This window comes from Hyperolius riggenbachi, chromosome 4 (assembly GCF_040937935.1).
Source record: "Hyperolius riggenbachi isolate aHypRig1 chromosome 4, aHypRig1.pri, whole genome shotgun sequence".
NCBI lineage: Eukaryota > Metazoa > Chordata > Amphibia > Anura > Hyperoliidae > Hyperolius > Hyperolius riggenbachi.
Genome location: NC_090649.1, coordinates 117,169,949 through 117,186,254, shown reverse-complemented (window position 1 = coordinate 117,186,254; position 16,306 = coordinate 117,169,949). Strand labels below are relative to the sequence as shown.

General features: G+C 46.6%; 1 long non-coding RNA gene across 1 annotated transcript in view; it reads right to left on the bottom strand.

The window, feature by feature from the left end:
• Positions 1–581: 581 nt before the first annotated feature.
• The window catches only part of LOC137571397 (uncharacterized), a 39,163-nt gene continuing 23,438 nt past the window's right edge, over positions 582–16,306 (bottom strand). The window contains exons 3-4 of the long non-coding RNA XR_011031353.1: positions 6,842–6,936; positions 582–727 (exon numbers count right to left, since the gene is read on the bottom strand). This is a non-coding gene — a long non-coding RNA (uncharacterized lncRNA). The remainder of the gene's footprint in view (positions 728–6,841; positions 6,937–16,306) is intronic.

Genomic DNA, 16,306 nt, shown 5'->3' with positions numbered 1-16,306 from the left:
AAGGCATGGGTTGTTGTGTCTGAATGCGTGGCCTTCTCCTCCTGCGCCTCCTCCTGTTCCATCACGTGTGCTGCTACTGCTGCTGGCCTGGGTTAGCGTTTCCGGTCCCTGTTTATTGAACCTCTCATCTGTATTACATTTATGACTGCATGGCGGCAAAAAGCATTGCTATATCCGCACACTTTTTGTCCTCATGCAAGGCCTGGGTTGCGTCTCAAAAAGCGTGGCCTTCTCCTCCTGCGCCTCCTCCTGTTCCATCACGTGTGCTGCTGCTGCTGGGTTAGCGTTGCCGGTCCCTGTTTATTGAACCTCTCATCTGTATTACATTTATGACTGCATGGCGGCAAAAAGCATTGCTATATCCGCATGCTTTTTGTCCTCATGCAAGGCCTGGGATGTTGTGTCTCAAAAAGCGTGGCCTTCTCCTCCTGCGCCTCCTCCTGTTCCATCACGTGTGCTGCTGCTGCTGCTGCTGCTGGGTTAGCGTTGCCGGTCCCTGTTTATTGAACCTCTCATCTTTATTACATTTATGACTGCATGGCGGCAAAAAGCATTGCTATATCCGCACGCTATTTGTCCTCATGCAAGGCCTGGGATGTTGTGTCTCAAAAAGCGTGGCCTTCTCCTCCTGCGCCTCCTCCTGTTCCATCACGTGTTTTGCTGCTTGTGCTGGGTTAGCGTTACCGGTCCCTTTTCCTGGAACCTCTTCTCTGTATTACATTTATGACTGCATGGCGACAAAAAGCATGTTACCTGTGCAAAGAAACATGACATTTTCCACATTTAAAAGACAGTTTTTCCTTTGAAATTTTACAATCAATTTTCTCAAAAACTATAAGCTCTTTTTCAAATATTTTTTTTCCTCTTGTACCCACTCCCAAGGTGCACATACCCTGCAAATTTGGGGTATGTAGCATGTAAGGAAGCTTTACAAAGCACGAAAGTTCGGGTCCCCATTGACTTCCATTATGTTCGGAGTTCGGCGCGAACACCCGAACATCGCGGCGATGTTCGGCGAACGTTCGCGAACCCGAACATCTAGGTGTTCGCCCAACTGTGCTTCTGCAGAAGCCAATCAGTAGGCAGGACACTTTACTTTTAACATCACAGCTTACTAACAGTAAGGCCGGTTTCATATAAGCAGCCTGTGTTTAAGTTGCAGTGCGATATGACCGCATTACACCTCAATGCTAAAAACAGGCTTTGTAGATACCTGCTGCGGTAAAAAGGGGTAATGTAACGTAATGAAAACGCTCTAGTGTGAAAGGGACCTAAGGCTCTGCGTGTATAAGAGGCTTTAGATTTGGTCTGCATTGATTATTGCAACTCTCCTGGATTTCCAGGACAGTAATCCAACCTGTGAAGACACAAGAACAGTATAATGTTTTTGTTTTTTCTTTCCAAATTGAATATACAGTGCTTATAACTCTAGAAAAGGTTTGTTTGTGGGTTCGGTGAATTTGGAACAGTGAGGTATATCTGGAATGATAATAATTTGTATTTGTTGTTTTGAGTAAATTAATCAAATTTATCCATTTGTTATTAGTGCACAGAAATCCAATTAATGTAGGCTACAATTTTCAAAGATGGGCGAAGGTAAGGGGAGATGAAGTCATAAGGTACGATGCTTGGGGCACCAAAACGGTCAGAAACGGCCATGCTATCACCTCAGCTGCACTGACTTGATAATGGAACTCTACTGAATAATTTGAATGAACTTCCTAGTCCAGAAGTGTCATCCCAGTCATAACACAACTCTGCCTACCCTGCTACACCTCTTTTTTGCCGTCCATGTCATATATTGGCCTCCTGGCTGTGTTGTAGCCAGGCCTCTAGCCATCAGTCAGGCAGTTGTCACATGGAAGGTGCAACAAACTTGCAAGTCAATTGTTGGGTTGTGCTGTGACTGCATGGATTTGCTAAGGTGTGGTAGAGCCGTGTTATTGACAATGGCCATTGTTGCCAAGTTGGTAAAGCTACATAGTTTAAGTTATAGTTAGAAACAGGATATGTTTCTAACTATCTTATGGGTTTCCTTGGAAGAAAGATTTTTGGCAGCACCATTGTGGTATATCCTACCTAATAATTGGCAAGTGTCCCTGCATCCTGTCCGTCTGTCAGTACTTTTGCGCTACTGCGCATGTCAAGCACTGACAGCCGTTAAGACAGGACGCAGGGCGAGCGGGCCGGTGGGCGAGCGGGTGCGCGCATGCCGGCGGTGGGGGCGCATGCGGTGATGACAGACCTAAAGCCCGTTTTCAAACGGGCTTAGGTCGCTAGTTTGGCATACAAGCAGTGTCATTTGGTATATTTGGCATATAAGCAGTGTCACAAAGGGCACCACAGAGCTGTTCTTAAAGGGATACTGTAGGGGGGTCGGGGGAAAATGAGTTGAACTTACCTGGGGCTTCTAATGGTCCCCCGCAGACATCCTGTGCCCGCGCAGCCACTCACCGATGCTCCGGCCCCGCCTCCTGTTCACTTCTGGAATTTCAGACTTTAAAGTCTGAAAACCACTGCACCTGCGTTGCCGTGTCCTCGCTCCCGCTGATGTCACCAGGAGTGTATAGCACAAGCCAGTATGGTCTGTTCCTGCGCAGTACACTCCTGGTGACATCAGCAGGAGCGAGGACACGGCAACGCAGGCGCAGTGGTTTTCAGACTTTAAAGTCTGAAATTCCAGAAAAAAACAGGAGGCGGGGCCAGAGCATCGGTGAGTGGCTGCGCGGGCACAGGATGTCTGCGGGGGACCATTAGAAGCCCCAGGTAAGTTCAACTCATTTTCCCCCGACCCCCCTACAGTATCCCTTTAATACACTGTGCTTTATAGAATTCCTATACCAGCTGCTTTGCTTTGGATAGTATAGTATTAGGTACAGTTGGGTATGAAGGACCCACCACAGGGTTGCTTAAAGAGATCCCAAGGCGTCACAAAGCTATAAAAGTAAATACTTACCTAAAGGTGCGTACACACGTACTACTATAAGGAACGATCCGCTCAGCGGATTGTTCAGAAACAGTGTTATCAGTCTGCCGACAGACTGTACACATGCTCTACTGATCGCTGGAATGCTGGCCCAGCGGGAGGGTCTGACGGACCCGTCGTTCCTTATAGTAGTGTGTGTGTATGCACCTTAAGGAAAGGGAAGCCCCTGTATCATAATGAGGCTTTTACACTGTTCTCTGGCCTTCCGCCAATGCCTGGAACCCCCTGTAACATTGGCTGCACTCATTCAAGCATGGCGACGCCTGTCCAGTAACATGGAGCAATTTGTGCAAGAGAAGCTCCAGCTCATGCAGTATGGCCACGCTCGTGCCTGAAGAGAAGCAAGGCCCCGATGTTCCTACTGACAAGCAGGGCTGGTTCTAGACTTTTTGCTGCCTGAGACAAACTTGTGAGGATGCCCCCCCTCCCTGAATTTGAATGATTGCACAGGTGCAGGGAGCCCCCCCCCCCCCCAAAAAAAAACCTCTCAGTATAGGTAGGTAGCCAGGCACAGGTGCCCTCAGTATTGGTAGCTGGGTACAGTTGCCCCCAGTATAGGTTGGCCAGACACTCTCTTCACTCTATTTCTGCCTGGTGCTGCGCCCAGACTTCTGCAGTCTGAGGAAGTCGCCTCACTTGGCATCATGGGTGGACTGAGCCTGCTGACAAGCCCTTGTCAATAATCTTCAGGGGGTCTGCGCTTGGCAATGGGCGACTCGAAGGATGGCGTAGTAGATAAAGTAGTAATGAATGAATGAAATAGAGGACAGAGAAAGGAGAAGGCTGAGGAACTGGGGACAAGTAACATAGGCTTATTCAAGCTAGTCACAGAGCTCATCATTAAATAATATAAAGTCCTGCCCTGACACAGCCTTTTGTCTGTATTTAGAGGTTTAAATCACATTTACATTCCATTAGGGTTATTTCCGCCTCAGTTCCTTCTGAAGCTGTCTCTCTGTTTCCTGGTAAATTCAGAACATGTGAAGCCACTTCTGGTGTCCAAATTAGATCTCTGAAAAATGACAGACTAACTATTATGGGTTTCACCGAATTATTTCCCTCTAAGTGGGCGAATGATTGTATAACGCTCAGAAAATAGCACTACCGTCAGACTAACTGCTGTTTACAAACTAAATTTAACCCAACAGATTCAATTATAAGCACATGCTCCTCACAATCAAAGCCTAGCACTTTGGCAGATTCGGTTTCCATAAGAATAGGTTCCTTCCCTAACTAGTTTACATTTGATTAAATCCAGAAGGCAAAGATTGAAATGCGTGTAATAAAATTTTGTGTAATGTAATCGTGTGTTAAAAATTTCTTAAAAATGGACTCCAGCTAGTTCAGGCTCACGAGGGATGAGTTCTGCCCTTTGGCTGGGATAATAATAAGTGGACCTCTAGACAGAAGAATCTGACACTAAATGCACTTTTATTATGTCTATAAATGCTCAATAATAGGAAATAAGGACATAGGCCACAGGCTCAGCAAGAAAAAGCTCAGCTATCGGGTTAAAAGGAACCTGAGGTGAGAGACATATGGAGGCTGCCATATTTATACCCTTTTAAAGGGAACCCATGGTGAGAGGGATATGGAGCAAGGGCGTAACTAGAAATCATTGGGCCCCCCTGCAAAACTTTGGATGGGGCCCCCTCCCGCCAACTACAACTGAACTTACCCCCCGCTTTCTGCACAGGTAGGCTGAGAACCAGTGTTATTCAATTGGCTAGTGCACACATTGGGCTTGATTCACTTAACCGTGAAAACTGATATCACGGTCGCGCTAGCATTTTGTGCGCGTTATAACTCGTGTAACTTTTTTGCGTGATCCGTTTTTAAGTGAAAATTTGCTTGTGCACGTGAAAACGCAAAAACGTTATGCGTGTTATAACGTGCGCAAAACAGCGTACCGTGATTTCAGTTATAACAGTTTAGTGAGTCAAACTCTTATCTCTATCAAGTACATTAGCTTCTGCGATAAAACATGCATGTTTTCATACAAACAGTCACACCATGGGCTTGCTTCACGAAACCGTGATTACTCAAATATCACACCTTATCAAAGATATCACACCTTATGAAAAGATATCACACCTTATGAAAAGATATCACACCTTATGAAAGATATCACACCTTATCAAAGTTAACATGCCTTATCAGAGTAGCATAGCGAGTGCTACGAACCTGCAGGGGCTCAGGGCAGGAGTGCCATTGCCAATTAGCAGGCATAAGTTTGTAGGGATCGCTATGCTACTCTGATAAGGCGTGTTACCTTTGATAAGGTGCGATACTTTGAGTTATCATGGTTTAGTGAATCAAGCCGATTGTGTGCAGAAATCGCATATAGAAAACCGACAGACGAGTGTGCTCCCAGCTTCAGCTTATTACACTCACTATGTCCATCTCTGATGGGACAGGACTGTCTCTGCAGACTTTTCCAGCATCACTACAGTACAGAGCACTTGGGGGCGGGTAGAAAAGTTGGGGGATGGGCACTGTACACAAGAGTCTGCTGCACACTGAATAGGGACTGTCTACAAATCTTTGTCTGCAAAACTTTATATGATTTTTATCAGTGGCTGAGCAGATGCAGTCATTACAACAATTGTGCAGAGAGCAGAAAGTTTTTTCTCTCCTTGCCCTTAGTTGTCAGGCTCTCAGGAGGGCCCCTCTGTGGTTGCATCCCTTGCAGGGTCTATTGTTCCGCCCCTGATATGGAGGCTGCCATATTTATTTCCTTGTAAACAATGCCAGTTGCCTGGCAGCCTTGTTGATCTTCTGGCATAAGTAGTGTCTGAAACAAAACACTGGAACAAGCATGTGGCTAATCCAGTAAAACCTAAATCAGCTGAGTCAGAGTACCTGATCTGCTGCATGCTTGTTCAGGGTCTATGGCTAAACGTATTAGAGGCAGAGGATCAGGAGGACTGCCAGGCAACTGGTATTGTTTAAAAGTAAATAAATATGGCATCCTCCATATCCCTCTCATCTCGGGTTCCCTTTAAACAATACCAGTTGCCTGGCATTCCTGATGATCTTTCTGGTCAGTAGTATCTGCACCACACACCTGAAAAAAGCATGCAGCAAATCTAGTCAGATTTCTGTAAACAACATCTGATCTGCATGCTTGTTCAGGGTCTATGGCTTAAACTAAAAGTATTACTGGCAGAGATCAGCAGGACAGCCAGGCAATGCACATTGTTTAAAAGCAAATAAATATGTCAGCCTCCATATGTCTCTCACCTTGGCTTCCCTTTAAGAACTCCTGAAGGAAAACTAGCAATGGGTTCCCCATTCTATAAAAGCACTTAGAGGCCTGGAACCCACTAGAAGTTTTTTTGAGCGTTTAGAGGGCACTTTCAATTGCTAGCGATTTCCCTAAACACTCTGCCAATGTAAATGGATGGTACTGATTAAACTAGAGTGATTGCGTTTAAGGAAATAGCAGTTGAGGAACATGCAGCATTTTGGGAGGGTTTCCATTCTAATGAATTGTATAGGAGCAGGGAAATCGCTCCCAAAATCGCTTGCAAAATGCTATCACAAATCTCTAGCGATTGCGATAGCGTTTTGCGCGTTCTAGTGGGTTCCAGGCCAATGTCAGGTTATAGCTGTGGAGAAGCCCCTTAGCTTGTGCTGAAAAATCGTTTTCGAAGTGCCTGGTCAGGAGCCCCTATACCAGCTACTGCGTGCGATCAGCTTTTTGTAGCGAATTGCAACCGGTGGAGAAAGGCCCTAGATCTGTTCACATAAGAAAGTAATTGCATTGCCCTATAAACAGAGCTCCACAAGCAAACATTATAAGCTTAGATCAAGCCAAGCCACACAATTTTATGAGCTTTCATATTTCCTCACCACATTCTAAACTTGCGAGGAGCTCTATCACACTGGAGTTCATTTCCGCTCCCAGACATCTCTTTCTTTTCCTCATGCTTCTTGCTGGAAAAACCCTAATACAGTAAAACACATTGAGCAAACATGAAGCCTCCAGCCCCACCTCACCTCATCAGATGGCAAGCAAGGGGAACCAAAATTGTAACCTTGTCAAGAGTCTCATATCACTTTCATTCATCTTTGACAACCAGTTCTGCATTATAGTACAATAAACATAATGGCCTCAAGTGTGGTAGCTGTGTGCGGTAATTTTTTGTTGTTGAGAAAATACCGCAATCAATATTTTTCATTTTTTTGGCAATTCTGATCAGTTTTTCGGTAATTTTCCGAAAATAAGTGCGTAAAATGAGTTAAAAGTGCGGTATTTCAGCAGTAAGCATGCAGTAAACAATGATAATACTGCAGTCTATAATTGTCTTCCATAATGCTAGGAACACACCATACAATTTTCTGCCAGATTTTCGTTCAGTTCTATGAAAATCGATCCCAAAAATTTTTTTTTGCAAAATCGATCGAAATTCAGATCGGACATGTTGGAAATAATCGATCTGGCAGGTAAATCTGCCAGAAAATTGTACGGTGTGTACCAGTATAAGTTAAAAGTCTTTGAAAGGCGGTGGGGGGGGGGGGGGGAGGGGAGGTGTATATGATTATGTAGCAACCTATAGAAAGTATATTTATAGGCATCTCCCCTATAAAAAAAAACTCCAGTAAATATTTTGAGTTTTCAACTATTATTTCCTATTACACATTCCATTAAAACAACAATAGGAACTGAGTAGGAACTCCACTAAAAATTGCAAATTACACACAAATTGACTTTACTAGTTGCCAGGTACAGGCAGGTCTTAACCATGATCGCTAAATTATTTGCTAAAATGCCTCCTATTTTCAATGAGAATTCCAATTTCCGGTAAAATAATGTAAAATACTGCACATTTTATGACCTGATATTCCGCATTTGGTAATTTATGACTAAAATCTATCAGACTTGCAAACTTTACCAAATGCGGTTAATTACTGTGTATGTGGTAAAATCGACGCTAACATTACCAGAATTGACTGATATATCAGAGGTTGGCGCTCACAATATTGTGCTGCAATCCACCAAAATAGCAGATCAAATGATATACAGTATATTACATTCAATTCACAGCACCATGTACCGTAAGTGTGCAATACTCTTCCCATTATACACCATATACAGTGGTGTGAAAAACTATTTGCCCCCTTCCTGATTTCTTATTCTTTTGCATGTTTGTCACACTTAAATGTTTCTGCTCATCAAAAACCGTTAACTATTAGTCAAAGATAACATAATTGAACACAAAATGCAGTTTTAAATGATGTTTTTTATTATTTAGTGAGAAACAAAACTCAAAATCTACATGGCCCTGTGTGAAAAAGTGATTGCCCCCCTTGTTAAAAAATAACTTAACTGTGGTTTATCACACCTGAGTTCAATTTCTGTAGTCACCCCCAGGCCTGATTACTGCCACACCTGTTTCAATCAAGAAATCACTTAAATAGGAGCTATCTGACACAGAGAAGTAGACCAAAAGCACCTCAAAAGCTAGACATCATGCCAAGATTCAAAGAAATTCAGGAACAAATGAAAACAAAAGTACTGTAATTGAGATCTATCAGTCTGGTAAAGGTTATAAAGCCATTTCTAAAGCTTTGGGACTCCAGCGAACCACAGTGAGAGCCAATAACCACAAATGGCAAAAACATGGAACAGTGATAAACCTTCCCAGGAGTGGCCGGCCGACCGAAATTAACCCAAGAGCGCAGAGAAAACTCATCCGAGAGGCCACAAAAGACCCCAGGAAAACATCTAAAGAACTGCAGGCCTCACTTGCTTCAATTAAGGTCAGTGTTCACGACTCCACCATAAGAAAGAGACTGGGCAAAAATGGCCTGCATGGCAGATATCCAAGGCTCAAACCACTTTTAAGCGAAAAGAACATTAAGGCTCGTCTCAATTTTGCTAAAAAACATCTCAATGATTGCCAAGACTTTTGGGAAAATACCTTGTGGACCGACGAGACAAAAGTTGAACTTTTTGGAAGGTGCGTGTCCCGTTACATCTGGCGTAGAAGTAACACAGCATTTCAGCAAAAGAACATCATACCAACAGTAAAATATGGTGGTGGTAGTGTGATGGTCTGGGGTTGTTTTGCTGCTTCAGGACCTGGAAGGCTTGCTGTAATAGATGGAACCATGAATTCTACTGTCTACCAAAAAATCCTGAAGGAGAATGTCCGGCCATCTGTTCGTCAACTCAAGCTGAAGCGATCTTGGGTGCTGCAGCAGGACAATGACCCAAAAGAAACCAGCAAATCCACCTCTGTATGGCTGAAGAAAAACAAAATGAAGACTTTGGAGTGGCTTAGTCAAAGTCCTGACCTGAATCCTACTGAGATGTTGTGGCATGACCTTAAAAAGGCAGTTCATGCTAGAAAACCCTCAAATAAAGCTGAATTACAACAATTCTGCAAAGATGAGTGGGCCAAAATTCCTCCAGAGCGCTGTAAAAGACTCGTTGCAAGTTATCGCAAACGCTTGATTGCAGTTATTGCTGCTAAGGGTGGCCCAACCAGTTATTAGGTTCAGGGGGAAATTTCTTTTTCACACAGGGCCATGTAGGTTTTGTGTTTTTTTTCTCACTAAATAATAAAAAACATCATTTAAAACTGCATTTTGTGTTCAATTATGTTATCTTTGACTAATAGTTAACGGTTTTTGATGAGCAGAAACATTTAAGTGTGACAAACATGCAAAAGAATAAGAAATCAGGAAGGGGGCAAATAGTTTTTCACACCACTGTATATAGTTATATATGGTGTATAATGGGAAGAGTATTGCACACTTACATGGTGCTGTGAATTGAATGTAATATATATCATTTGATCTGCTATTTTGGTGGATTGCATAATACCGTGAGCCCCAACCTCTGATATATCAGTTATTGTCAATTTATGCAGAGGGGGCGACCCAGTGGAAGATTCAGATATAGGTACACTGAGAGGCCATCCTAGTATCAGCGCGTGGTGTGTTTGTATATAAATACTACCAGAATTGAGGCCAATGACAGTGGTGTCTAAACATTCATGTTCACAAAAACAATTTGCCAAGTGATTATTATTATTTAGCATTTATATAGCACCAGCATCTTCCGCAGCGCTGCTCAGAGTATATTGCCTTGCCACTAACTGTCCCTCAGAGGGGCCTACAATCTAATCCCTACCATAGTCTTGTGTCCCTCATAGTCTAAGACTTATTTTTTAGGGGTAAGGCTAATTAACATTTCTGTATGCTCATCTGATGTGGGAGGAAACCAATGCAGGCACGGGGAGAGCATACACACTCCATGCAGACAGTGCCCTGGCTGAGATCTGAACCAGGGACCCAGCACTGCAAGGCATTATGATACCGTGCTGTCCAGGTTACAATGTATCACTAGTAGTAGTATCTCTTCATATCTAATGTCTTAGTCCAAGGGTGCCCACACTTTTTCGGCTCTCGAGCTACTTTAAAATTTGCCGAGGCCAGGAGATCTACCAACGTCTAAGCCCCCCCCCCCCGCGTAGGTTAGCCAGGTATATGTGCCTGCAGCATAGGTTACGTGCCCTCAGTATAGGTTAGCCAGGTATAGGGGCCCCCAGTGTAGGTTAGCCAGGTATATGGGCCCCCAGTGTAGGTTAGCCAGGTATATGGGCCCCCAGTGTAGGTTAGCCAGGTATATGGGCCCCCAGTATAGGTTAGCCAGGTATATGGGCCCCCAGTGTAGGTTAGCCAGGTATATGGGCCCCCAGTGTAGGTTAGCCAGGTATATGGGCCCCCAGTGTAGGTTAGCCAGGTATATGGGCCCCCAGTGTAGGTTAGCCAGGTATATGGGCCCCCAGTGTAGGTTAGCCAGGTATATGGGCCCCCAGTGTAGGTTAGCCAGGTATATGGGCCCCCAGTGTAGGTTAGCCAGGTATATGGGCCCCCAGTGTAGGTTAGCCAGGTATATGGGCCCCCAGTGTAGGTTAGCCGGGTATATGGGCCCCCAGTGTAGGTTAGCCGGGTATATGGGCCCTCAGTGTAGGTTAGCTGGGTATATGGGTCCCCAGTGTAGGTTAGCCGGGTATATGGGCCCCCAGTGTAGTTAGCCGGGTGTATGGGCCCCCAGTGTAGTTAGCCGGGTGTATGGGCCCTCAGTGTAGTTAGCCGGGTGTATGGGCCCTCAGTGTAGTTAGCCGGGTGTATGGGCCCCCAGTGTAGGCTAGCCAGGTATATGTACCTGCAGGCAGTCAGAGGAGAAGAGGCGGCGAGGAGAGACTCTGGCAGGCCAATGGGATGCAGGGGAGAAGCGGCGGCGGAGAGAGAGGCGGTGCGGCGCCGAGTACGTTACAAGCATGCACGTTGCAGGCTGCCCGTCGCCGCCCCCAGCCATGTTGTAGCGGCCGCGCCGCCTCTCTCCTCCCTCTCTCCTCGCATGCATCCTTATTGGCCAGCAGCTAAACACGAGCTGCTGGCCGCAACAAATTTTACGAGACGCGGCCGAGAGTCCGCGATCTACCAAGAAGGCGGTCGCGATCTACCGGTAGATCGCAATCGACTTATTGGGCAGCCCTGTCTTAGTCTGTAGTTGCTTGCTGGTGCAGGGCATGGACTCCCATTATGCCAGTGTACATGGTCGGTACCCACACTTGGCTTCTTTGTGTAACCGTATCCCATAATAATTGACTCTAAGAGGCCTTGGAGGAAGCGCTGGGCCAGTGTGAGACAACCACTAGGCTTTATTGGCCACACACATTACTGTCATTTGTACCATATGAGAGAATTACATTTTGTGGTTCTGGCTTTTTCTCAGTGAGGTTGATTTAGGCTACTTGTGCCACCAATGAGCATGGTAATGGCATCTGATTCATGTATTGTGCAGGTCCCCAAGCAGGGGTCAAATCATGAGGGCCCCCTAGCAAAACTTTGATTGGGCCCCCCAATGTTTACACCCCTTCCCCTTGCCTCCCCCTTGTGACCCTCACAGCCTGGGAGCCCATCTTACAAGGGTCATTAAACAAGTGTGGCCATCATCATCCTCACACCCATAACAAGTGTAGCCACAAAACACCTGACCTAAAGGATGGACCCTTTATCAGAGGGAGTGAGGTAGTAGTAGGGGCCCCCTTACAGCCCTGGGCCCCCCTGCTTCCCTGTAGTTACGCCCCTGTTCCCAACTTCATCGCATGCGTCATGATGGAGCTGCTCAAGGCAGTTTCTAGGCTAAATAGCCCTGAGGCGATCGATGTGATCCTGAGGTGTATATCCTCTCACATAGGAAGGTCAATGCATTATCCTATCAGGGCCGGTTCTAGACTTTTGGCGCCTTAGAGAAACTGATGAGGATGCCGCCCCCCCCCATGTAGTATAATAGCCCCCAGTATAAGTAGCCTGGAGGGGGTAGCAGCCAGGAAGGGGGAGCAGCGGGCACAGCAGTGGGGAGGAGGGGTCAGACCCCCCCCCCTCCCTCAGCTGGGGCTCCCCCGTCTGTGCTCCCCCTCCAGCTATTTGCACTGCATTTAATTTTTGTCAGGCAGCAGGGGAAGCAATTACTCACCTACTTCCATGATCCAGCGCTGCGTTCCACCGCTGGCATCACTTCCTGCAATGCCACCAACTGTACTGCAGAAGTACCGCTGTGCCTGCTGCTCCCCCCTCCAGCTTGGTGGCCCCCCACCCATGGAGAGGTGGGCTCCGCCCCTGCACTTCCGCCACCTGAGGAACCTGCCTCACCCCGCCTCATGGGTGGCCTGGGGCTTTATCCTATAAACAGAGTTCCACAAGCAAACATTGGGGATGATGCACTAAACGCTGGTAATATTTGCGCAGGCCGAGCCCAGCAATATTACCATTACTAACGCTAGCAGTGTTCCATGCGTTACACTCTCATAATGTACATGATTAACACCATGATAATGTGCATTACATAAGTAAATGATTGCAAATAATTTAAAATAAATTCTAAATAACTTCAATTGGAAAGAAAGGAGTGTAATCAATGGTGTTAGTCTGCCCTCTAGTGGACAATATGAGAATGAATACTTTATTTCTGATGTAACATTGAACATGCTGTGGTTTATACGAAAGATAATTTGCAGTGAGAAAAATATGGATATCACTCTCTTTTTAAGACCCTCTGCGAGTTCTCTGCCATGAGGCGCCATGGTGATTTTCCGGCTGCCAGTATGAGAGCATGTGAGAATGATAACACCAATTTGACACACCTGCATTTACTCCTCAGACATTGCAGCACTAAAGAGTAACATGACCCCTTGGAGGGAAAATGTCTAATTGGACAGTCTTCACTTAGGGGTGCACTCACTTTTGTTGCCAATGGTCTGGTTTAAAAATGAATGGCTCCGTGTTGAGTTATTTGGCTGGAACAGCAGATTTACACTGCTATACGGTATGCCACGCGAACTGCTGACCAGCTTTTACACCGCTACCACGGAATCCATACTCTGCTCCTCCGTCATTGTATGGTATGCAGGGGCATCCACCAAGGACAAGTACAAACTCCAAAGGGTAATTAACACGGCGGAGAAGATCATAGGCTCGCCCCTGCCACCACTGGACCTCCTCCACACAGCGAGACTGGGGTCGAGGGCTTCCAAGATTTCACAGGACCCCTCTCACCCGGGGAACCACTACTTCAAATTTATGCAAACAGGCCGACGTTACAGGACCATCTATTCCAGAACTACCAGGCGCAGGAACACATTCTTCCCTCAAGCTGTCCTCCACCTGAACTCCAACCCTCCCTCCGTCACCGTCCGCAGCACCTAGCCCCTAGCCAATGCTCGGATCCCTGAACTCTCACCAGTACTGCCCTTCACTCTAGCTGCCAGTGCTCTCAAATGAACTGTTCCTCAGTTTCCACAATCTATGCGGCTATACCTGTCTCGTTGTATATTCCTGTCTGTTCTTGTATTGTCTGTTATGTAAGAATGCCTATGCCATGTGTGTCACAAGAGCCCCACTGGCCGTGAACACGCAAAACCGTCCGATCCGATTCTAGCACACAGATTGAGAGCTATGGACGCAATCTGCGTAGAATTGGCGGAGTTTGAGCGTCACGACGCAGTAGGGAGCCTGTGAGGTTACGAAAATACACTTTTACTCCAACCCAGGGGTAGATTTGCCACCATCTCTGTTTTCTATCAGCCCAGAGAAAACTGCTAACTGGCTATAGACCTGTGAAACAAACAACCGGTTAAAACTGTGCAATTCCTATCTATCTATCAAAACAGTAGCGTCCCTTCGGAAGTTTAGGTCTCGTCTGTGTATACTGAATAGAAGGTTTTACTGAGAGGTAAAGACCTTTTAAAAAGCCTTTATTTGTTACAATATAAATAATTAATATATACAGACAATCGTGAACAATTAAACGATGAGAGACGGTGATAACACAGTACATAAAAGAAAAAGGGATAAAAAGAACGAATACTTATGATTCTGTGGAAAGTCCGTTCGGGAAAAGACAAAGTTCCTTTGTTGCAGTTAGTTCGCAATATGGCCGAACCACATGGCCGTTGCTCCGCCTGCAAGATGGCCACTGCTATTTCCCCAAGCAGTGGCAGTCTTTTCGGTATGATGGAAAGTGGGGGAATTGGCTGGGGGTCCTCATGCAATCAGTTTTGAGCACTGACATTTCTGGGCGGAGTCTCAAGCTCAGCCCAGGGGCGTGTCAGGCAGTGAGTTCTCAGGGGAGGAACTTCCAGTCATCCACAAAATATGTCCAATTTCATACCCCGCCGGGGTTTTGTCGCACATGCAAACCGATTTCATATTCAGATTGGGCTGAGAATACACGTTCATAGGACATCAAACTTGCAATATTTGGGGCGCACGGGGACCCCATTATTCATATCTCAGCCCCTGCTCGGGTTACCTGGCTATGTCTAGTATCACCATATTCTACAGAATTAGGGAAACAAAATTATGTAATTTTCATATTCCTCCCATGGATGGTATTTGCAAAATGTGACAAAGTTATCAACACCATGCATTCCATACTCAGTTTAGTCGGTGCCGTCAAGACTGGGAGGAATGTAGGTGTCAATAGACCTCATGCTGTGCTAGCTTCCCCTGTTGAATAGACTCTGTTGGTATTTCAGCTCTGCCCAATTAGCACATTAGTGTCACCAGAGCTTTTCCGGGAGCCTTAACAGGATTTCTTGCTAAACCAGGTTGCTTTAGCCATATGCTAACGCAGGCCCATTCAGCCCTCATGGCAAAAGGGGGGGGGGGGAAGGCAGGAAGGAAAAACTTCTATTTTAAAAATAAAGAATGTCAGTTTTCCGATCACGGTTGCGATCGGACAATCGGCCGCGAATCCTCGGACGACTGGGCGTCGCCCGGCGTCACACCTCCCCCTTCCCGAGCTCTGCTCAGGGAGGTGTCAACAGGACGCCTTCCGTAGCAGCTATTGGCGCTGTTGGGTCGGGTTCCCCCTGACACCGCGACAGCCCATCAGCGTTTTGGTGTCGGCTGCCTGCTTTGTGTTGGATCGTAAAGTCGTACTGCTGCAATGACAGGCTCCACCGTAGGAGCTTGCCGTTGGTTCCAGCAGTACGGTTTAGCCAACTCAGGGGATTGTGATCAGTGACGATCGTGAAGGAGCGGCCGTACAGATACGACTGCAGTTTCTGTAGGGCCCACACGATCGCCAGGCACTCCTTTTCAGTTGTGGAGTAGGCTACCTCTCGGGGCAGGAGCTTCCGGCTCAGGTAGAGGATAGGGTGTTCATCCCCCTTTCCATCCACCTGGCTGAGGACTGCGCCGAGACCGTAGTCAGAGGCATCGGTTTGCACCACAAACCGACGACTGAAGTCTGGGGCCTGAAGCACAGGGGCGCTTGCGAGGGCCTGCTTCAAGGCCTGGAAGGCATTCTCGCAAGCGGGGGTCCAGCTAACAACCTTGGGGTGCTTCTTGCTAGTGGCATCGGTCAGGGGCTTCGCCATTGTACTATAGGCGGGAACAAATTTCCTATAGTAGCCGGCGGTCCCCAGGAACGCCTGGACCTGCTTTTTGGTGATAGGTCGAGGCCATGCCAGGATGGCGTCCACCTTTCCCGTGTCAGGTTTCAGGGTGTTACCCCCCACCCGGTGACCTAAGTACTGCACCTCGGTCATGCCAATCTGACACTTACTCGGTTTAACCGTCAGATTGGCCATGGCCAGCCTCTCTAGTACCTGGGACAGGTGTTTGAGGTGTTCTTCCCAGGTGGGGCTGAACACCGCAATGTCATCCAGATACGCTACAGCGAACCCTTGCATTCCCTCTAGCAGGTCGTTCACGGCCCGCTGAAACGTGGCGGGGGCGTTCTTCATCCCAAAGGGCATCATCGTGAACTCGAAGAGGCCGAAAGGGGTGATG